This window comes from Cupressus sempervirens, chromosome 4 (assembly GCF_028749045.1).
Source record: "Cupressus sempervirens isolate cs-2001-9-10 chromosome 4, ASM2874904v1, whole genome shotgun sequence".
NCBI lineage: Eukaryota > Viridiplantae > Streptophyta > Pinopsida > Cupressales > Cupressaceae > Cupressus > Cupressus sempervirens.
In genome coordinates this window covers 296,430,411-296,456,082 of record NC_143121.1, presented here as the reverse complement: position 1 = coordinate 296,456,082, position 25,672 = coordinate 296,430,411, and positions in this window count along the sequence as shown.

Genomic DNA, 25,672 nt, shown 5'->3' with positions numbered 1-25,672 from the left:
CATGTCTGTGATTCCACTTATCTTCATTCCTCTTCCATCCCACTTGGCAAGAGTTTTCTTTGCCAGTTTAGCATGACCTAGGGTTTTGGTTGTCTTGGCTTTGCTTAACATTGGAAGGCTAGTGATTTGATGAATCATTTTACTTGTTACTAAAATGGGCTGATCCAATTATAACTTCCCAATGTGAACTCAACTTAGTATGAATCTTATCCATTTTTCTTGAAAATCCCTTGGCATATGCGAAATATGCATGAAGCCCTTTTCTTCCAAATGTTGATGCTTAGGTTTTAGAGTGCCATTTACACTTAATTCATTCAATTACCCATGAATTTCATGTGTGCCTAGATCTTGAATAGAATAATGATAGTACAATCATATATCGTGCATGAGTAATACTTGGGAAGGAATTTAAGATTGTGCACCTACTAGGTCGAGTGTTTCAACAATTTCTGGACTGATTTTGAATGCTGGAAGCTTGCATTCTACTCCTCAAATCAAAAATTTTGATCCTTTCTTCACTTTGTTTCTAGAAGAATCCATGCTTGGTAGGGTCTTGTAGAGTTTCATAAAACTTCACAAATTCTTCTAACAAAAAACACACAGATCGCTTGGAAGCATAGAAATCACTCTTCACAAATAAATCTCAAAAATTCATGGTAAAAAATGAATTAAATTTTCTTCCTTTTAACAAATTTTCACCTTTCAATCACCATAAATTCTTTGGTATGACCACTTGCTCAGTGAATAATTTTCTTCCATTTGGTTCTATCTTTTAATACTCAACAAACATTCATAGCTTGATAGTCTCAACATTAATAAGTGGAGTCTTCAACAACTTGGTATCCACAAGCAAGCCAACCTTTCTCATTAGGGTCTTTTGACCCAACCTAGCTGGGGTAAAGGCCTTGAATTTTCACAACCACTTGGTGATCCTTGTGCATCTTGATTGCTGATGTGGATTTTTTCATCTAGTTGGCTATATCTGATGTGAGATGTTTACTTCATAGTCTCAATTCCAATTATTCCCATAGGGATTCAATTTAAGATACTTGTGTCACCCAAATCTTAAGTGACATCTACTTCATGACTTAGAATTGTATTCTTAGGATATTTTGGTATCTATTGCTCCTTCATCTACTTTCTGATATTTTCAGCTTTGGCTTTCTTTTCATCTTCAATTCTTCCAATGTTCATACAGTTCTTGGTAAGATATTCAAATTCTATACAAATTAATCATCTTCTAGTGGTGTCTCTTTTCCTCATGTGAAGTTTCACACAATTTTCTCCAATGTGCCCAAATTCACCAAAGTAGTGGCATCTACACTATGTGCTGTAGTTCCATCCAGATATAACTTTTACAATTTGTTCTACTAGATTCAATATCTTGGTTTTGCATTCAAAATATTTGTGTCCTTTTTTCTTACAATTGTGACATTTACCTTCAAACTTAGGTTTCTCCTTGTGACCATGCTTATTGCAGCTATAACACTTTCCATTGGATTTTTCTTTACCATTACTCCAACATTTGTTTGATGTATGACCTAACTTACCACAATCATTGAAAGTAGGCCTTTAATTCTTTTGGGCTCATTGCTTGGATGATTCACCTTCTTCTATGTATCCTATTCCTACTTTTCCTTTATGTTTGTACTGACTTGTCAAATTTAACCAATTCACGCTTTCTTGAGATTTCAACATTCTTTCATTGGTTTTATTTTCAGTGTTTAGATCATTCTATAGTATTTCATTTTTTGATCTTAGATTCATGAGTTGTTCATTTGAATTAGGGAGATGATCAATGAAGTTTGTTTGCTTAAGGGATAGATGTTGAATTTCATTGTTCTTTTCTTCTATCTCTTCTTTGGCTTTGGCTTTTTCTTCCATGACTTCACATAATTTGGCAAATTGGATTTCTTGTTCTCTTTTTAGTTTTCTTACTTCTTCTTGAAGAGTAAGATTCTTCTCAAGTAGATCTTTGATTGCTTCATTAGCTTCATCTAAGTTTCTTCTAGGATATATATCTTCAATTCTTTCTTCAATTGTCATTTGTTTGTTTTGCTAGTTCTTTCCTTCTTTGCAGAGATCGAGAAAGATGTTCCTTTACTTTTCTAATCTTTCCAATAGCGAATTCCAAATCCAACTTGTCACTCTCAATATTCTAGCTTGTATAGTTCCATTGCCTATGATCTTTTCTCAAGCTGTCAAACTTCTTCTCCAAGAACCACATTTCTTTGATACCAATTTTTAGAAATATTAGATAGGAAAGGTTACTAAGAGGGGATGGGTGAATCAAAAACCAATAAAACTTTAACTTATCTCACCAATTAATCCTTCATATAATATTTTGATCTAATTGCATGGATGAAAGAATGAAAGCATTAAAACATTCATAACACTTTGACACAAGATATGGTGACCCAAAAACATTCCAAATAGAAAGTAAAACTAGGGTGGGGATGATGCCTACAAGCTTTAGTACTGTGGTATAAAGTTGGCATGTTAAGGGTCACAATTGATCACTTCTAATGATCTTCCTTGTTAGGAAAAACAAGGACTACTAGGTCCACCTTGTGAAAGGATTTATAAAACATATGATGTAGTATGCACTTGGTAAAGAGATTTTTCAAAGACTATTAAGTCTACCTTATTAAAGGATTTAACTAATACATCTTTTAGGATGAACTAGTGTCTGATCTCTGATCTACAACTCTGATTTGTCAGTTGAGATTCCTTTGAAATGTAAAGATCACCTTGTTGTGATAGATAAATCTTTGTTATCCCTTATACTATTTTTAGCCTTCTCAATTCTCACTTTTTCTTTTTATATTTGCTTCATACATACTTATTTGGATATGATACAATTCATTACATATATACCAATCCAAATCACAATTCATCAAAGTTGGCTACAACATAGGTTTCCATCAAGATCACAAAGTTGGCCCCACTATTGGCACTTGGGTTTAGAAGACAAACTCAGTGATGTTCTGATACTCAACAACCATTGTCAACACTTGACATTGTCATGCACTCGGTTCATACTAATCACTTCCAAGTAGCTTGAACTCGGTCAACACTTGTGTGACTCAGTGAGCACTACAAAACTCAATATATAAACTAAATCATTTGGTTGGAACTTCATGGCTTGGTCAACACTAATGCTATGATCTTAGTATAAATTGAATCACTTGGTTAACACTCCTTGACTTGGTCAACACTAATACTACAAGCTTGGTAGATATTGCTCATTATGAACTGTATTCAGATTCCGAAGCTTAGTAGAAACTGTAGAACTCAGTAGAAACTATATTACTGGGTAGTAACTATATTACTTGGTTAACACTACACACTGAAAGATAAGCTTGTTAGCAGGTTAACCAATTGACTAAGTGTGAGTCACTAATTAATAAACTTTGACTTTAATGTAAAAACCACAAAACAATAGAAGAAAGATACATATGAGTTACAAAAAAGAGTCTTTCTAGATCACCACCATTAAGACCTAAGCGAATTGGTACTACCATGTCACAAATCCAAGTAGACAACAGAAGGATACAAGTATGAACAATAGTACATGTACAACATAAAATATAACAACAAATAGAATAAGTAAGATATAAATAGAAGAATGTTACAATGTGGAGATTTCTTTATCACCTTATGCCAATGGAGAAAGAAGGGCCATTTGAGTAAATCTAAACATACATTTAACAAACATGATATGAGGGAAGAACATAACAAGAAAAAACACAAAAAGATACTATGCTAGGGCACTCACTTCAAGCGTGTTTCTGTCCTACCCTATCTTAGTTAGTATTAATAAGAGAATGTGGATAACTTGAAAGAGGAACTATGTTGAACATAGTAGTAACAACAACTAAATCCAAAGAAGGACTCTTAAGAGAGTCACTACACTCAAGTGTAGATGTAAGCATAAGCTACAAAAAAACTATGTTAGGTAAATCAACATCAATATCTATAAATCTCATCTTATCATCATCTAAAGTATCCCATTCATCTTTTCAATGAAAATTAAATTTAAAATAGGAATATGCATATACATGCACTTCTGGTTGTAGTTAACATGCAAGTTATCCATTTTTGCTATTTTGGAAAGTCATTTTCTGGCCCTTTTTGAAATAGAAATTTTTTCTATTTCAGAAAGTAATTTTCATGTCCTTTCTAAAATAGAGAATATTGCTATTTTGAAGAGCTTCTTTCCTTCTCTCTTCCCAATAGCAACATCCATTGTTAGACCAATGGGTTTGTGCCACATGTCAGTGCAAAAAATTTTCATGTTATCTGCTTTTCTCCTTTATGCTAATTTTCTTTGAATCCAACAACCCTTGTATTTTTGAGAAACCTCTTTTTCCCCTTGCAAAGATGTGATAACCATTAGATTTGATCCCATTGTAGGGATTTCCTTTTGGCATCTTAGGCATCTGTTGGAAACAAAGAAGATCTACATCAATGGCGATAACTTAATCTTTCATTGGGGAGATTCTTTCAGCACCTAGGTTATCCATTTCAAATGGAAGATCTACATCGATGATTCATCTTTTTTTGGGGTAGATCAGATTTATTACACATGGGTCAACTCTATATTTTTGCAGTGGGTTAGCACTATATGTTATGCCACCTTGCATTTTTTGACAGTAGCATGAATTAGTCTTTGTGGTCATGAAATGTTACAAGGACCATTTCTTTAATCCACACTAAAATTTTGGGCCTCATTTGCACAATGTCAATGCACTCCATGCCTCAATATTGATTTTAACATTAAATCCTATTGGATTTGATTTGTTATGGTTGGGTGTATTCTCTTTGTTCTTCTTGTCACTTCTAGCATTAGATTGCACTTCATGATCATATTTCATTATGATTCTTCAGTTATTGCTCCTCTATAACTCAACTATGCTTGGATTAGGGTTTGAACTCAATGTAAGGATCAAGCTTATGCTTGATCTATAAAGGAAAGTTGTAAATACGTTTTGAAGGTTCTTCTTTGGTTCTCTTGCAACTGTTTATGCTTTGCAATTGTAAATTTCTTGTTTTGTCTTGCATTAATAGAAATCCATATTTCATCTTCTCACCATTTGACTATCTTATGCATGTTTTTCCTTGCGTTGAATGCCTCTACTTTACATTTTGGAATTGTATGTTGTGTTAATCTTCTCATGAATGTTGTAATGCGAATAACTATTTCTTTGCAGCATTTCATTTGTTCAAACGTATATATGAACCCTTAAATTAAGTTAGAGTTGAGACCTGTGACTTTTGAGGTCTTTGTTAATGTCATGTGCATCTATAGGTAGAGTTGTAACCAAGTTCAATCTGGTACATTCTTTCATGCAATCCTTCTCCCTTTTCCTCTCACATGGTAGTGTAGGTGCACCCTAATTGTAAGGAAGCCAACCTTCTCTAGAGATTCAGCCTCAGAGCACAAGTCCCACACTTGGAGGTTATTTCCATGTCACACAAAGTCACTTGAGGGTCATCCCTCAAGCAAGGGTTCATACTTTTGTGTTAATAGTTCCATGCTAGTAGAAGTAACCACATTAGGAGTATTAGGAGATGCAAGGGGTGTTTGACCATTAGAAATAGAAGGATCAAAATAAATAGGTGTAAAAGTTGTAGGAAAAATACCATGAGGCATACTTAACTTGGTAATCTTTTAGTATTTATACACTTGATATGAATGGAACATATAGTCTGGACAAGTAGGACTAGTAAGAATATAAAGCCAAAAGAAGTCAAGAGTAGCACAATGTCAAGGTCTAAAAGGAGGATAAAGACTATGATTTATCATCTTAATCTCACTATCATAAGAAAATTTAATGCATTGATGAATAGGAGAATTTGTTGGCATAAATAAGTATTTACTATTTACACTTTACCTAAGTTTACTTAGGATAATGCATATTCATATTAGTTGTCATGTATACACCTAAGAGTTTTCATATTCATATGAGTTGTCATGTAGACAACATAGTAGTTTGCACTCCAATTGAGCACATGTTGTCTACTACATCTCTTTATGAGATACACCTTTGCATTCTTATCCTCTCATTGTTGCATGTACATGCATGCACACTAGAGGATAATCCACTCTTAGTGGAAATATGCTTAGTTGTTATGCTTATCTCTTGTATGACTCCTAGACATAGCAGTTGTCTTTATATACAAGGCACTTCTATGATATATTCATCGAATTATCTTATTAATCCATTCTACTTTGATTACAGCTTGTCTCTCTTGTGCTATATCTTGAGCTTCTAGATCTTGGCATTTCATTCTTGCCTTAAGAAAATTCTTACATAGTATCAGAGCTATACCAAATTCTTACATGGTATCAGAGCCATAAGAGTTTCATTGCATAGCCATTAGAGAGATTTTTTTAGCAAGTCAAGATTGGAGCTTGCTAGTGCAAATTAGATGTTGGCATCACATTCAGAAGGTCAAAGAACCCCTAAATCAACTTTTGTTTCATCAAAATTGGACATCTAAGGTGAAATCTAGAGTCATTTGATTCTTGGAGGTCTGATGACAGTGATTTAGCAAAAAATAATTATAGAGGTGATTTTCAAACATAGATATCTCCCTCAACAGAATCCTTTTTTCTAGCAATTTTTTTTGTTGCTTTGGGGTAGAATTTCATGATCTACACATTGTTGTAGGTTGTTCGCAATCCCTGTTCTTGAATTTTTTTTAAAATCACAAATCCCAATTTTTGCAAATTTAAAGGCTTAGTTTGGGCTCATCTGGACACATATTTAGGTGCTATTTTTTTGAAAGTGCATGATTTTTTGTCTACTTTCTAGATCTGGTATCAATTTGGAAAAAATATAAGTAGACATAATACTTTCAAATTTTGGTCTCATTTTGGCCTATTGGCACTTGTAATTAATTAGATCCTTGAGAGGTCTTGTGTCTTATCTTGTTGAGTCTAATATAGCTTCATATATGTTTTTGTAACCATCAAAATAAAAAGTCCACTTTGGTTCATTGTGACAGGTGGAAATTGTACATGCACTAAGTATAAAGTGCCAAAACCATCCATTCTGGGGGGTTTCTTTGATTGAGTGATTGGGGGGTGTGTCTTAAGTGTTTTCACTTCTCTTTCTCTTGTGTTCTTTTATTTTTTGTCATGGGTTCTCCTAGGTTTTCACTTTTAACTCCACATAATTATACTACATGGAAAATTAGAGAATGAAGTAAAATGATGGAAAACAGGTTTAATTGATTATGTTGATGGAACCATCATTGCACCATTTGATCCTAATAAAAAAAATGAATGAAATCATAATAGTAAGGTTGTTATTGGTACATTGGGGAAGTATGTACATGAAGATCTTATCTTCCATATTGATAATTGTAAAATAGTAAAGGAAGCATGGGATAAGTTTGATAACTTGTATACAAAAGTAGACAAAGCTAGGGGTTTTGAACTTGATGAAAATATCATGTCATTAGATCAAAAGGATCTTGACATAATTCAATACTATATCACCAAGGCACATGAGCTAAGGTCAATGGTTAAGAATTGTGCAATTACCACAAAGGATGAAAAATTGATCTATAATTTGATGAGAAAAATTTCTCTAGAGTATGCATCATTTGTTTCAAGCTTCAACACTCATATGTTGACCTTAGGTTCTTCCCACACCATGCCTTCATTTGATTCCTTCACAGAGATGTTGATGATAGAACAATCAAATTTGACAAGCATGGGGATTCTTGAGTCTTAAAAGTTCAAAGCATTGGTGTCTAGTAAAGGGAATAAAGGAAAAGGGTCTAACAAGAAGCAAAAATCATGGTGACAAAATTAACAACAAGAGAAATAACACTGAACCTCTTCATTACAAGACAACTCCAACAATAAGGGAAAACCATCCAAGAAGGAGTTTCTTACTTGTGCATATTGCAAGAAGAATGGACATGAAGAATATCACTATTATAAGAAGGAGATATATGAACTCAAGAATCTTCTTAAGAAGAATCAAATTGGTCTACCATCAAGAATGACTACATCATCTTCTTTACATTAAGATTTTGATAAAGGAAAGGATCACATGGGAAAAGGTCAAGACTTAGTAGCTACTTCAAGTCAAGATTCAAGGAGATGGCTTCTAGATTCAGGGGCTTCTCATCAAATTGAATATTCATAGTCTATGTTTTTGTCATTTGATCCTTGTCATTCTCCACTTATTTTGATGGGAAATCATACTTACATTAATGTGATTGAGAAATGAACTATTGATAAGGGGGAGAGATACTTCAAAGATGTGTTGTGTGTACCTCTCCTAAGTCATAATTTTCTTTCCATCTATCAACTCACTCATGGATATAGAAGGAGGACTATGGAATTCACACCTGATTCATTTTTTATTAGAGACATGGATACTAGATAGATCATTCTTACAAGGATGGTTGATCATGCATCTCAGCTATACTACTTTTCATATTTTGGTCATGATGATGATAGTGATTTTTCAATAGATTTTGATCATATTTCTAGTGATGATTTAGATTTTGAGGACAAATTTGGCTACTTGAACTTGGGTGTTCTCACATGTGACCAAGTTCTTAAGCCATCCATTGCTTCTACTATTGATATTCCATCTACTATTGTTCTTGATGATAGTTGTATTCACATAGCCATGGATTCAAGTGATTTAGTGTAGCATGATATTCATTATCTTCTAGACTCAGTTCCATGGGATGACTACTTGATAGAAATTTCTAGTTTGTTTGTTGGGTCATACATTGAAGATTTTGGAGACACTATTGATGACATTTATCTTCTATTTGGTGAAGATGATCCTTCTTTAGTTGTTTTGAGGGAGCATACTGACCCTCATCTTCATTCTCCACTTGATTAGTCTTTCAAGGTTAACATAATGGTAGATCTTCTGATACAATAGTTGGAGGAGGTCACTTTATTTTTAGAGGAGACACTTGGGTCTTTGATACACATTCTACATTCATCCTTAGTTGATCCTAATTTGTCTCTTTTAGTAGAGTGGCATAGTACACATGATTTGGAGGAGGCACCTTTTAGTATTGACATGGGGACACTTGAGCAAGTTTTAGAGATTCCATAAATTTAGAGATTTCTTCCTAAAAATGGGAGAGGGTTCACTGATACACCTTTAGTTATATTTCTTCCTAAGGGGAGGAATGTTTTTCTACACTCATGGCATAGCTTCTTCATTGGGCCCAGAGCATCTACCATGGGTGTACATTCTACATTGATGGGAGGTCACTTGGTCTATCTTCCTCTTATTCTCTCTTATGGGGGGATCTTTTCCTCACATGAGGTCTTCTTCTCTCTTATTTTATTTTATTGTACTTATCTCTCTTTTTGGAGGGGGGTTTCTCCCATGTGGTTTTCTCTCTTTCTCTACTTTATGAGAGGTTGCATTGCATCTCTCTTTTGCACTTGCATCTTGTACATGGGTACCTAACATGGCCTAGTAGCTGGGACCCATCTTGTATTGTTATATATATTTTGTGAACTTAAGTACATTCTCCGAAGTTGCACTTAAGAGGGGGTGTTGGTGTAAATAAGTATTTACTTTTGTGCTAGAAAATGTGACCTGTTAGGAGCATGGGTTAACAAACAAACATTAGCTAAAAACCTTTAAATTGCATCAAAGATTCATCAAAATGAAAGGAGCAAATACTAACTAATGCTTGCTTGGGTTTTGCAACCCTAAGCAGCTAACAAATCCAAATCTTCCATCCACCTCTACAGCTCAACAAAGGCACCCATAAGAGGCCTTGTTGGTGTGTTAAGATGGGGGTATGTTTGGTGTGCTCTTCCAAACACAAAAGTAAACGAACCTCTTGTGTGTGTGAGTGCAAGTGTGAATGAAAATGTGAATGAAAATGCACTAAGATCTTAAGCTATGAGGGATGAAGAACACTTTAAGAAATGGCTATGGAGAAAGCCATTCTTGAAAGCATTCAAGAATGAAGATGATATGCAATAAAGGAAACTAACTAAGAATGTAAGCTATGGAATGGAAATACAAATGCATGAAGAAAACTAAATGAACGATGCAAGACACAAACTAAATCAGCTACCAAATGATTAGTATGAACTTACAAAATCACTACGAGAACTCACTAATGCAAACTCAAACTACCATGAAAGCTCAAACTATGAATGCAAACCCAAATCTCAAACCAACATGATAACAATGCAATAAAATGAGAGATTCAAATGTTTCAGACAAGCCCTCTATTTAGAGGCTTGAGGGAGGGCTTAGTGAGGTGGCATCCATGTAGGTGCCACATAAGGTGACATGCAAGCCATGCAAATGGTCAAGAATTCAAAGTTTTCTCACACATGTGTGAGCAAACTTGAGAAGAAGAGTAGGAGACAAGAGTGTGTAGGCATGCCATCTCACACATGTGTGAGCACACTCTTATTCTAATGAGGGGGATTAAAGAGATGATTAGGAATGATTAAGTGAGATTAGAGAAAAAGTAGGCTTAAGAGGATGAAAATGATAGTTATAGGCTAGGCTCTAGGTTAGGCTTAAGATTAAATTAAATGAGATTTAATTTAATCATGAGTTTAGAGGAATTAATAGGGTGTGAAGATTTAAATAAATAAAATTTATTTAAAAAGGGGGAAAGATGGAGGATCACGTGTTAAATTAATTTAACACATTAAGGCTAGAAGTATTTAAATTAGATTTAAACACTTAAGAGAATGACCTCATTTAATTAATTTGTTTAATTAAATAGGTAGATGAATGTGAGAAATATAATTAATTAATTAATAATTAATTACAATTTCACAGGCAATATTAAAACTAATTAATATAGTGTTTAGGGACGATTTTAAGTGTCTACATTTTGCTCGTCTTTGATGTGATGTCGAGATGACATCATATCAAAGAAAAGAAAATATAGGTTGCCCCAGAGAAGGAGGGAGTCCTATGGTGACGAAAAAGGAGGGGGGTGCCCCCTCGAGGAAATGGGGTGAAAATGAATATACTTTGCACCATTTTCTCAAAAATAGACACGAGAAGGAAAAGGGAAAGAGAAAAGGCTTAAAAGATGACCTTGCATGACTTGTTGGTAAGCTTGACATGAAGTGGGGTGAAGTGGATAATGATTAATCTAAATGCAACTTAACTACATGAATGCATAAGATTTAGTTGTGTTCATATGGAGAGCACACCTTATTTTGATATTGCAAGAGGAGTTATGCATCAAATGTTATAGTAGCATAGATGACAAGATTCCTTTGTGAGGACTAGACTCTCAACACAATAGATATAGGTTTCAGAGTCATGATGGAACAAATGACATATACACACTAGAGAGGTCTGGGCACACCCAAAGTCTTGTTAGGGATCTTGGTGGAAAGTGTACTAACCCATTGCCCCTAGTGAGCAATGCATAATCATAACTCAAAAAACTGACAGAGATGTGCTAAAGAATCATGAAAATAGATCATATTGCAAAATGACATGTGTAATTAGGTTAAGCCATTCAAATGATACCAAGATAGTGAAGATCGAGGCACACATGGAGAGGCCATCGCTGACACACAAAGATAAAATCAACAAAAAGACCTTATGACCAAGTAGTCATTCAGTCCATAGTTCTTGCCATGAACTTGATTTTGATAGTGAAATTTGTTAAGCCTGTGTAGGAAGGATTCATCCTGTAAGGAAAAAAATTGATTATTTGATTGAATTGTATTGAAATGTATGCGATTTTTCGCTGGCAATAGTGTGAAAGGAACAATGTTCTCAAATCATTTAGTCTAAGTGTGAATTTGTGTAAGATTGTTTGCAATTACTATTTGATAAGCTCAGTTTAATGGGTTGAAGCTTAGTGTCATGAGAGAAATAGAAGAATGTGGATAAGATATGATGAGATGATGGATGAATTGAATTAGAATGAAAGGGGGATGCAAGAGAGAAAATGATAAAGTTCTCTAGAGGAAAATGTGTCGAATGGAAGACTAGAAATGTGATCAAGATATATGCAAATAGATGGAAAAATGAAGGAATTGATTATGGAAATGGTTTGAATGAAATGATTAGAAGAAGGGAATATGATTAGATTAGAGGAGAAATGAATTGATTGAATGGATTGGAAGAAGTAAAAATTGATGGAAGGTGGAATAGAGTAGAACCAATGACAAGGGATAACCAAGGCATGGTAAATGGAGGAATAGCAACGTGAGTTGGTGGATGAAAGGAATGTTGAAAGGGTATGAGTGGCCCAAAAGATATGGTAGTAGAAAATGCGAAGCCAAGGACCATGTTTCAAAGGAGTCTCAATGCCCCATTCCAAAGATAGGAAAATGGAAGGAAATATGGTGGGAAAGGATGCATGAAAACGGAAAGATGGTAGGAAGGCTAGTGTATGGAGGAAAAGAAGGCATGTGCTCTTCCAAAGCATGTATGAACATTTTTTTATTGTGCCTCTAATAATAATCATGAGCATGGATATGAAAGTAGAATGAATAAGGGATATGGGAGGTAGGGTATGAAAAAGGGGTAATGATATGAAGGGTATGGATGAAGTGTGCAATATGAAGTGGATGAAATGGATGGGATAACCAAGATCAAGGACATATGAAAGAGGGATGGAAGTACATAGGAGTATGGATGGAAAATGGATGAAATGAACATGACAAGGAGTATATGGAATGCAAGATATGGATAGTATGTCAAGATCAAATATATGGAAGGATTATGGAAGTATGTAGGAAAATGTATGGGTAATGAGAAAGGGACATGGAAAGTGCATATGGATAGATGAAAGGAAAGTGAAAGTCAAGATCAAAGATGGAAAAGGATAATGAATGGTAGATGGAAGGATGGAAGAGATGTATGGAAGTTTGGTAGGGATGAAGCTTTCCTCTAGTGTAGAGTGCAAGTGGAAGAGGAAAAGTGAATGGATGGACAAGAAGAATAGGAAGGCAATGGATACATGATAGGAGAGTGAAGGGAGGACTCAAGAATCTATTTATATGGATAGTATCCCTTGATATTTTCTTTTTTCTTTCTTTTTTCCTTTTTTTTATTCAAGGAATTTTGGTTGTTTTCTCATAGATTTTGGTAGGATAGTGAAATGGGTTGGGAAATGGATGTCAAGGACTTATGAAAAGGTTTGAATTAACGGGGTGGAGTGGGTGGGAGGAAGACATGGCTGGTGGACACTAGGTTGGAAGACTTGTGAAGGAAGCATAAAGATCATAATTGGCACGCACCTTGAAGGGTGACGGAAAAGAGGAAATTGTGGACGATATGTAGGAGAGAGTTTAAATTTTGGGATATAGGGACCCAAAATGGATGAAGGAGACAATGGATTTGGGATGGTGGATTTAGGTATATAAGGACTCAAAATGGATTTGGAAAATGGAAGCTCAGATGGTTTAGGAATGAGGGAAGCCTTTGGATTAGCAAAATTGGATGTCATTTTGAATCTTTCTTTAAGATTCATTGCTACACTAAGTAGCGTTGGAATCCACATAATTTTTGAATTTTTGAATTTCAGCCTTTGTGGCCTTTTGATTTTGCTTTGGATCAGATGTTTCTTTTCTTGAACATGTCTTTTAGAGGGGACATGTTGATTGTTGCGATTTTGTGGATTTTTAGCTTTATTTTCTTTTTCTTCGGCATCCAATTTGCTTCCATTGGCCATGGTATGGGTGCATGAAGGTAGAGGGGATGGAGAGAATATGGATGGTGAATGTGGAAAGGAAGTCAAGGATGTGTGTCTTTTTTTATCTTTAGGAGTATGAGGGGATGAAGGAGAAAACATGGATATGGTGGATGGATGTATGTAAGGACCCAAAATGGAAGGAAGGGGTGAAGGGTTTGGATGTGGAACATAAGGACCTAGAATGGATGGAAGTGAGGAAGGAATGGGAAGATGGATATAAGGGCCCAAAATGGATTTGGAAAATGAATGATGGGAAGCTTTAGGTTTGGAAGGAGGAATTTTGGAGTTGAAGGGAGTGGAAGGCGTACCAACATCTTGACACATTATTTCTTTAATGGGATACTTATCATTTTCAACACAAGATGCGAGTCCATGTATATGGGGTTCATGAATGGATTGGATAGGTGTAATAGGATTGTGCGGAGGGTTAGGATTGCAAGAGGGATTATGAGGGATAATAGGATCTTTGGATGGAGTGGGATCATGAAAGGAAAATGAAGGGGTACTTTGATCTTGACTTGTAAGAGGATCATGGAGTGGAATGTCTAGATCATGAGATGGAATAGGATCATTGAATGGAGTGGAGGGAATGGAACCATGAGATAGGGTGATTTGATCTTGATATGGAGGATTATTAATGGATCGCATGGAAGGAAGTTCTTCATAAAGTGGAGGATCTACAGAGGCTAACTCTTGAGATGGAATGGAAATGGTAAGGTCCGTGGTACATAGAATGTCTTGATCTTGGTTAGGAAGGGAATCATGAGATGGACTAAGAGGGATGGATGGATCGTGAGGGATAGGGGAATGGTGGGATGAAGAAATGCTGAGATCTAGAGGAGAAGAGAAATCTATAGTGACATGCTTTGGAGGAAGAACTTTGGGTGATTGGCTCTCTTTATTTTGTATTTTAACTTAGCCAAGAATGATGAGAAATACCCCTTACGAGGTGGGGATGATGTTTTTGGAGGATTAGGAGTGTGTGAAGGTGTAACTATGGGTAGGGGATTACATGGAGGGTTGAGGTTGGATGGGACATGAGGACTATGGTCTTTGAAACATGGGGGAAAAGGACACATGGCATGGAAGGTGGCCTCTTGTTGTTGGCTTGCTAAGAGATAATTCTTTAATTGTTCCATTTCCTTGGCAAGGTCATTGCTATTTGAGGCATTGTGTGGACTATGAATGGAATCATATGGGGGTGAAGGATAATGAGGTGGGTTTCCCTTGTCAAAGGTAGAAGAATAATGAACATGAGATGGATTAGAGTTGGATATGAAGTGTTGAGGATAGATATGATATGCAGGTTGAATAGGAGGTCAAACTCCATATTGTCTTTGAAGATTGTCAACCATTTGATTAAACCAACTTGGATCCATAGATGTTAGACGAAGAGTGATGAGAAATTCGATGATGAATGCAATATAAACTTGGGACTAGGAGCAATTTTGGACTTTGCGTTGATTTGATTTGAAATGGATTGGACTTGGTATTGATTTGAATTGAATTTGATTTGATTTGATGTTGATTGGATGAGGGTTTGACTTGATATTGATAAAAACCCTATGATATTGTAAACAAGTGAATGTTGGATTTGAATGAAAGTCCAATGTTGATGACAATGCTCCTATGTCCAAAGTAGAAGATTTGATGCAAAGTTGAATTAGAAGAAGACTTGAATGAATGCGATTAGAAAGATTGATTACGGAGGAAGATGTAAATGGATTGAATTAAGAATTGATTAGAAAAGAATGAATTTGACAAGGGATTGGATTAGGAATCATGAGAATGAATCATTGAATGAGGAAATTGGATCTTGATGTGGATTATGAACCATGATTAGGATGAAAATTAGGGATTTGATTGAATGACAAGGAAATGATTTGGATGAATGGAGATGATTAAGGTTTTGAGAAAAGATTTGAACAATTAAGAATGTGATTAAGACAAGAGATGCATGATGATGATGGGATGGATGGATAGAAGTGATGGAGAAAACATGAGCTTCTCTTTATTGTTTTTTAAATGTTTTTAATTTTTTTTTGGATTTTTATGTTTTACAATTTTTTTGGGTTTTATGGTTTAAGATGCAAAATAAAAAAGGAAATATGTACAAGAAAAGTTTAGATGGTGTTTGTCCCCTTTGAATGGGGAGGTTTTTGAATAATCAAGCACGTAGAACACACCAACAAACCTATAAAGTTGCAACTAGGATGTACAAGGATCAACTAGAGGGCATCCTTGATACACGCAAGGTACATGAGGCCCAAATATGTAGATGAAAGAAAATACTATCACACAGTCGGGGAGAGACGGTAACCCAAATCTCCTCCTTCACTTCCCAAATGTATAAAGTTCTTTGGGGCTTAGCCAAGAGTGACAATATTTTACTTCTAAGAGAGGTGTCTTTCGATTCACCTCCTGATTTTTATACTCCACAAGAACACTAGAGTTGAGGTCGTCCCAAGGGGTGATGAAATCCCCAAGCAGGCCTCCTAAAAAGAAAAGAAAAATAAGACCACTTATTTCTTGTGCACCCAAGATCACTCGAAGGCGTGAGGGGAGAGAATACATAAGTGGCCTCAAGTTTTAAAAAGACACGTGTTCTTTCCCAATGAAGCTTTAGGTTTTGTAATCTACTTCAAGACACACGTGTTTAAAGAATACAATATTCTTTTTAACTTGAAATCATCATCAACATAAATGAAAAGCATGGATTTGTCAACAAAAAAGTAAGTCGAGCATAAATGAAATGCTGAAAATGAAAGATGCTAAAAATAAAATCAATTTACTTTAGGGCATTCAAGAGTGTGTGACTTCATTTTAAGCACCAAATCCAAATGTGTTCTAGCCTAAGCATACATGTCAATTTTAAGCACCAATTCTAAATGTGTTTCTAGCTTAGGCATACATGTCGGTTGTCCCTTAATACATTCAAGATAGTGTGAGTTCCTTTTAAGCACCAAGTCCAAATGTTTACTACCCTAAACATGTATTCCAACAAAAGTGTGAGCATTCACAAAATTTTTTCTTTAGACATTCAAGAGTGTGTTTAGGGTTTACTTATTAACTTGCATCATACATTCAAATGAAAATGATTAAACATGAAAGTTCATTAACCCTTAAGTTTAAGTGATAAAAATTAGTACAAACTCCCTTAGTGATGAAAATTACCATTCTTTGTTTTAAGTCTTTCAAACTTAATTTCCAAGAGTAATAAACATTAAGAAAAACCTGCAAAAAAATATGATTAGGTGTTCAAAATGCTCCCATCTGCAATGCTACAATAAACAAGTTAATTAGCTTCAACAAAATCTCAAAAATGAAGGCCAACTATGGAAAAATTTCATTTTAATTTTTTTTGTAATTTTTTCTATACATGAATAGGCTTAGAATGACCTCAATTCCATGGAACCACCAAAAGTCAAAATTTTATTTATACTTTAAAAAATAAAAAATAAAATCATAGATGATAGAATGCAGGCAGAGACAATAGAACGCGCAGATGACAAAACAACGCAGATGATAGAACAATAGAGATGCCAGAATAGGTAACCGAAAAAGCACAAATGACAAAATAGAGGGTCGCCAAAAAATTGCAGATGACAATTTTAGAGATGGAGACGATAGTTTAGTGCGCCCACAATGCAGACGACAATCTACAACATGAAGATGACAAAATGAAATTCGTAGACAATAGAATAGAAATCTTTATAAAAAATTAGAGAAAATGCGGAGATGCCAAATTGCGCAGGTGCTAATCTGTGCAGACGTCGATCTACGGAGATGATAGAATGGTTTAAGCAAAAATGCAAGTATGGTTTTGAACTATTGTGTAGATGCTAAATAGCGGAGATGTTGGTCTGCGCAGACGATAATCTCAAACGACACTACAGCTTGCGGAGATGATAATGCGATGTTTTACGACTAAACAAAGGCTATTTGTAGATTTTTGAGATGAAATCAGGGACGTGGGTCCCACCGGGCATGCCAAAATGTGTGTTAGAAAATGTGACCTATTAGGAGCATAGGTTAACAAACAAACATTAGCTAAAAATATTGAAATTGCATCAAAGATTCATCAAAATAAAAGAAACAAATACTAACTAATGCTTGTTGGGTTTTGCAACCTTAAGTAGCTAACAAACCCAAATCTTCCAGCCACCTCTACAGCTCAACAAAGACACCAATAAGAGGCCTTTTTGGTATGTTAAGATGGGGGTATGTTTGGTGTGCTCTCCCAAACATAACAATAAATGAATCTCTTGAGTGTGTGAGTGCAAGTGTGAATGCAAATGTGAATGAAAATGCACTAAGGTCCTAAGCTATGTGGGATGAAGAACACTTCAAGAAATGACTATGGAGAAAGCCATTCTTGAAAGCATTCAATAATAAAGATGATATACAATAAAGAAAACTAACTAAGAATGTAAGCTATGGAATGGAAATGCAAATGCATGAAGAAAACTAAATGAACAATGCAAGATGCAAATTAAACCAGCTACCAAATGATTAGTATGAACCTACAAAATCACTATGAGAACTCTACTAATGCAAGCTCAAACTATGAATGAAAACTAAAATCTCAAACCAACATGATAACAATGTAATAAAAATGAGATGATGCAAATACTTGAGACAAGCCCTCTATTTATAAGCTTGAGGGAGGGCTTAGTGAGGTGGCATCCATGTAGGTGCCACATAAGGTGACATGCAAGCCATGAAAATGGTCAAGAATTCAAATTTTGCTCACACATGTGTGAGCAAACTTGAGAAGAAGAGTGGGAGACAAGAGTGTGTAGGCATGCCATCTCACACATGTGTGAGCACACTCTTAGGCTAATGAGGGGGATTAGGGAGATGATTAGGAATGATTAAGTGAGATTAGAGAAGAAGTAGGCTTAAGAGGATGAAAATGATAGTTATAGGCTAGGCTCTAGGTTAGGCTTAAGATTAAATTAAATTAGATTTAATTTAATCATGAGTTTAGAGGAATAAATAGGGTGTGAAGATTTAAATAAATAAAATTTGTTTAAAAAGGAGGAAAGATGGAGGATCATGTATTAAATTAATTTAACATATTAAGGCTAGAAGTATTTAAATTAGATTTAAAGACTTAAGAGAATTAACTTATTTAATTAATTAGTTTAATTAAATAAGTAGAGGAATGTGAACAATATAATTAATTAATTAATAATTAATTACAATGTCATAGGAAATATTAATACTAATTAATATAGTGTTTAGGGATATTTTAAGCGTCGACATTACTATTTACACTTTACTTAAGTTTACTTAGGATAATGCATATTTATATTAGTTTTCATGTAGACACCTAGGAGTTTTCATATTCATATGAGTTGTCATGTAGACAACATAGTAGTTTGCACTCCAATTGAGCACATGTTGTCTACTACATCTCTTTATGAGATACACCTTTTCATTCTTATCCTCTCATTGTTGCATGCACATTCATGCACAATGGAGGATAATCAACTCTTGGTAGACACGTGCTTAGTTGTTATACTTATCTCTTGTATAAATCTTAGACATATCAGTTGCCTTTATATACAAGGCACTTCTATGATTTATTCATCCAATTATCTAATTAATTCTCCTTTTATCATATCTTGTCTCTCTTGTGCTATCTCTTAAGCTTCTAAATCTTGGCATTTCATTCTTGCCTTAGGTAAATTCTTACATGGTATTAGAGCTATACCAAATTATTATAGAAGAAATATCTTTCATGACACTCAACAAAGGTAAACTAAGCTTACTTGGAACTGATCAGAAGAAGGAATGACAACAAAGGTAGTATTCACCACTTTACCACAAAGATCAATAAGAATAGAGATGGAACCTTGTAGAGGATACAAGAAACCATTACAAGTTTGAATCGAATTATCAGTTGAGTCATATTAGTCATGATATTTATTTTTATTATAAAGATGTTCCTTGGTGAATATATTAACCATAGAAGTAGGATTGACAAGACACCAACAAGAAGGACAATTTTCAATTCAAGTAGCAATATAGAGATGACTATCTGAAGCCTTAAACTTATTGACATCAGTGAATGAGATAGTAAGGGGTCTAGGATTCTTATGATTTGGCTTAGGTTTAGGTTGACCATTAGATATAGAAGGAATGTCTTCCTTAGATGGAGATGGAGGTTGAACTACATATTCCACAACATTAACAATATTGCCATTCTCTTTTCATAAGGTATTATAAGCAACATTCACTTTAGGAGGAATCAAAGATGAAGGATGCTAAAAAATAGTATTAGTAGTGTGTTGAGGCAAAGGATTTGTGTAGATTTTAAGATTTTGATTAGGAGGTACCACAAATTTATTCCCATTATCTTTACCATCAATAGATAAGGCATTAGTATCAATCAAATCCTGAATATTATGTTTCAAAGAATAGCAGGCTTCAGTATCATGTCCAGATTGGTGATGAAATTGGCAAAAAGATTGAGGATTAAAACCTAGATTGGATGTAGTGGAAGGAAGAAGGGACTTAACAAGAGGAAGTGTAATTATATTAGTACCAACCAACCTATTCATAATAGAATTTAACTTGACTTATAAAGAGGAGTAAACTTATTATTTGTTTAAGAAAAGAGGAAGAACTATTAACACTTTGAAATGCAACAACTACTTGATTATCTCTTGTATTTGTGGCTTTGTTGATCTTGACATATTTGTTAGGTTTGTGAAACTTGTTAGGATTAGGTGCACCCTCACTCTTATCAATAGGCACATGATCCATTGGAGTGGTGATCTCAAACCAACTCACTTTCACTAGATAATGATGAAGCACTGCATAAATTTGTTAAAAAAGGTAAACTCAGTAAGCATAATCTTATCTTTAAAATGTTTTAAAAAAAAAATCATAATAAATATATTATGAATATCAATATCAGGAACATAATAATATTTTGATCATGCAAATTCTTAAATATACCAATAGAATTAGTCACTTTCTCTTTAAGACCTTGTTTACAATGCATCAAACTAGTCAAAGAAATAGAAGGACCAATATTATTCTAAAATTTTTGTATGAAAGGATTATCAAGTTTACAAAAAGAATCAATAGACTAAGAAAACAAAGAGAAATTCTGTTGCAAACCTTTGTCATAGGAAGTGCGAGCAAACAACTTAAAATCCTATGGTTAAGAGCATAGTCACTACATAGAATTTGGAAATTCTTAAAATGTGTCACAAGATCACCTTTACCATTGTAAGTATTAGGACAAGGCATATCATCTTGTAAATGAGGAGTAATACAGATAATATCAAAAGACAAAGGACTACCCATATCACATGTATGAACATTAAACTTATATTGAGTGAAGGAGGAAATTTTTTGTTGCAAAGAAGACACTGCTTGAGAAAGACTAAGGATGGTGAAATAATTAGAAGGAACATATGAGATAGACACATTTGACACACTAGGAAAAGTGTATGAGTTAGATAGGATGGGAAAAATTACATTTGGAACACTCAGAACCATAGTAGGAGGATTAAGATAAATGAAAGCAACAATGTTATATGAATATTGTGAAGTTAGCAATGAAGCAAACAAAACACTCATAGGAAAAGAAGGCATAGGAAAAATACTAAGAGGATAAGTCATCTAAATGAAAGTAGTCACAATAGGAGGAACATAAGTGGAAATGCTAGAAATAAGCATAGAAATGGGAAAAACAAGCTCAATAGTAGAAATAGGTAGAGGTAACTTGACTTTGGATGCAACTTGAGTCAAAGGATTAATATCAGTATGGAAAAGGTGAGAAAGAACACACAAAAGACTGTATTCATCATTATAGACCACTTTTTTAAGAGCTTCAAAAGAAACAATAGTCTTAGTACTGTTATTCTCTTATAAAAGCTAATCATGCATTTTATCAATCTCGATAGCAAGCTTATCAACTTCTTTAGGAGGAAGTCATGAAGCCTTAACCTCATCATAAGATGAGTGGGAAGAGTCATGATACATAGAAGGATTAGGATCACGAGAAACCATAGGCTCACTAAGGTTTTCAAGAAGAGGAGGAGAGAAATCTAGATCAAAAGGAGCCATGAGTCTATAACTTCTCCTAATGGGAATGTTATAAGTAGGACTAGAAGTAGCAACATGTATACACCAAACAAGGAAAGAAGACACTAAGAAATATAATGTTATGATATGAAGTCCAAACCAATATAATGTAAATAAAGATATAAATCTTACAAAGATAGATTAAAAATTAAAGAGATAACTTTGAATGAGAAATCTAACACCAAATCAGAAGTGGAAATGTCGTAAGTTAGGTTCAACATTAAATATAGTATAGAAAATGTGAATCAAGGATTCAAGACCTAAGTTCATCACATAACCTATGTACATATGCAAGGATATAATATAGATAGAGAGAAGATAAGGAAAATAATCCTTTTTATTCCAATTATAGAGAACTAGGTCTAGAGAGATCAATGCTAACCAAATGAACAAGGAGCACTAATGCACACTAGATCTAGGAAGAATAGAGGAAATATATCTAATTCTTTAGAAAATCTCAATGTTTATGTGTGTAATAAAATCTAGATATACATAGATATGTGAAAAAGACAAAGGAGAAAAAAGAACTCACATTTGAAATTTGTTTTGTGTTAGCTATAATGAGTAGAACTTATCAAATTCAGGCTTGAAACTATGCAATAGATGAAACCCAAAATATTTTGACAATATATTAGGGGAAAAATAGAGCTTTAGGGGTGAAATGGAGCATTAGGGGTGTAGTGCACCCTTGATGAAAGGTGTATGATGCTGAATCTAATTTTATAATTTTGAAGAAAGATGAAAAGGGTAATCTGATCTGGAATCTACAATAAAAAATGATTTTTTTTTGTTGATGGGGGATTTTCCTTGGTCAAACCTAGTATAGGAATTAACCTTGAATTTAAATAATTAAAATAACATAAATGTAAAGTAAATGTATGAATTCACTTCACAAAAGTTGAATCTCTTGAATTTAATGCAATGTACTTAATTCACCAATGGATTTAGACCAAGAGGATGATGATGAATGGGTGTGGAGTATACAAAAAAGTATCTTGAATGGATTGAAATAAAATTCTTGAATTTCTTGAATTCTTGAAGATTTGAACTTGAACGCTTGAATGCTAGAGCTTGTGAATGCTTGAGCACTTTAGAATGATATGGAGTAAATAGAAGATTTTATATAGAGATCAACATTGAATAACCACTTCTTGTTGACTGACCTAGAAGTTTAAAAACTAAATATCCTAGAACTTGAGACTTGAAGAGAGAGACCAAAATAGGGCCTCATCAAGGATGCATTGAGCCCCTCTTTGGCCCTATGATGGGTTCACTTTACCGCTAATAATTACATGGAAAAACCCCCAAGGCTATCTCAGGGCTCCAAAATAGGTCTCAATATCTTGAAATTAGGTCCATATTATGAGGAAATCTCATTTTAGTGCAAGAAAATTCCAAGAGGATAGATAGATCCTACCTTGATCTTAACACCATGGAAATAGGAGCTTTAAAAAGGATCTATTAGGTTTTACCCCAATTCCACCTAGGAGAAAGGATGGAAAATGGAAGAGATGAAAGGGAGAAGGTGATTGATAACCTCACATTAAATAGGTGCTAAACCTTCATTAAATTAGAGTGCTTCCAATTATAGATAGTACACCTATTAACACACATTATGGCCTAGTATGACTCCTTAGGTCCCCTTTAGATGCATATGGATCCTATGTACCTAGCAATATTTCATAAGGGGTCCTAATGTGTCATAAAATAATTTAATACCTAATGGGAGTCAACTATGACCCATTTCAAACCATATTTTAGTCCATTTTAATTACCTTCATACTCATTTGTGTACTTTACTTCCATTCTATTTTATCATATTTTACCACCTTTTGTTGCATATGGTTAAGTATATATAAGTAGTAGTTAATACAATTTTGGGATTAAATTAAGGAAATTATTTATTGATTACTTTTAGAAATCAAAATTATTTATGTCATGGCATATATAGCTTGCAACATTCTGATTCGTGGTTGCAAATATTCCTATCGCAATCTAGAACTCTACAGATCTTACTGTTGTAGTCTAGAATTTTGTAGAACTTCCTGTCACAACTTGAAGAAGCATTGATTCATATGAAAAAATCTATTTATGAGGTTGCATGAATCATTCTTATATTTCTACCTTTGGATCTTATATTTTCAGCTATGTGGAAGGAAAATCATTTCTCATTTAATAGTTATTTGAAATATTCCTATATCATTTGCTATTATAATGGATTGTTTCATATGTTTTGGAGATCCACCACATAACAATCAACTAGTTATAATGTACACATTTTAAATCTAAATTCACAATTAAATATAAAAAAAGTACATAAATCAACAATTAATTATCTATAATAACATAAATATATAAACTAATATATAATGATTCTAAGTACGAAATCAAAATAACAACACAAAAATAAAAATAGACATTAAATCTAAAGAAAACATGAATCAATGATAACTATTTACAATTACATTAAATAAAATATATAAACTAATATAATAATTCTATTATGAAATTAAATAAATATTAAAAATTAGTAAAAACACACATCTAATATAAATTAAATCACCAACCATCCCAAGAAGTGGATCTTGCCTCCTTAGCATGCCTGGTGGTGGAGTACAAATTACTTTCTACTTTACTGCAATCAAAATAATGGTGCTCTATTCATGCATAAATAATATAGTTTACACAGAATTCTATTATAGGAAAATCTGCGTACAAAAGCTTATATTTTAATTTTATATATCTCGTTCTTCCTTACATACAAACTGTTGTATATATAATCTCAAGTAATTAAAATATTGTCAATAATAGACAATTTGTCTATATATGCAACCAAAAAAATATGTACAACAACAAATCACATATTGAAAACTATTTTTTTTATACTTTCCAATGAGAAAGTTTTTTGGCTTGTCTTTCTACTAGTTATAACATACACATTTTAAATATATAATCAACGATATAAAGACAAGCCAAAAAACTTTCTCATTGGAAAGTATAAAAAAAATTGTTTTCACTATGTGATTTGTTGTTGTACATTTTTTTTTGGTTGCATATCTAGACAAATTGTCTATTATTGACAATATTTTAATTACTTGAGATTATATATACAACACTTTGTATGTAAGGGAGAACGAGATATATAAAATTAAAATATAAGCTTTTGTATGCAGATTTTCCTATAATAGAATTTTGTGTAAACTATATTATTTCTACATGAATAGAGCACTATTATTTTGATTGCAGTAAAGTAGAAAGTAATCTGTACTCCACCACCAGGCATGCTAAGGAGGCAAGATCCACTTCTTGGGCTGGTTGGTGATTTAATTTATATTAGATGTGTGTTTTTACTAATTTTTAATATTTATTTAATTTCATAATAGAATTATTATATTAGTTTATATATTTTATTTTATGTAATTGTAAATATTTATCATTGATTCATATTTTATTTAGATTTAATGTCTATTTTTATTTTTGTGTGTTATTATTTTGATTTTGTACTTAGAATCATTATATATTAGTTTATATATTTATGTTATTATAGATAATTAATTATTGATTTATGCATTTTTTTAATATTTAATTATGAATTTAGATTTGTGTAGTTTCTTATTTATTTCCTACGATTTTAAATTATAGATTAAATTTTCATGCTTTTTAGTTTTTAGAATAGTTTTTTTAAAGAGTTGTGAGTTTAGCTCTTGTCACTAGGAAGTGACAGTTCTTGTCACCATTTTTCTTTTGGTTTGTTGTAAGTTTCCTTTTATGTGTTCTAGCTACATGCATCCCCACTTGGCATGCTATCTTCATCCCTTACACAGATAACCACTATACCTTTGATTAGTCTATGACCTTGGATTGG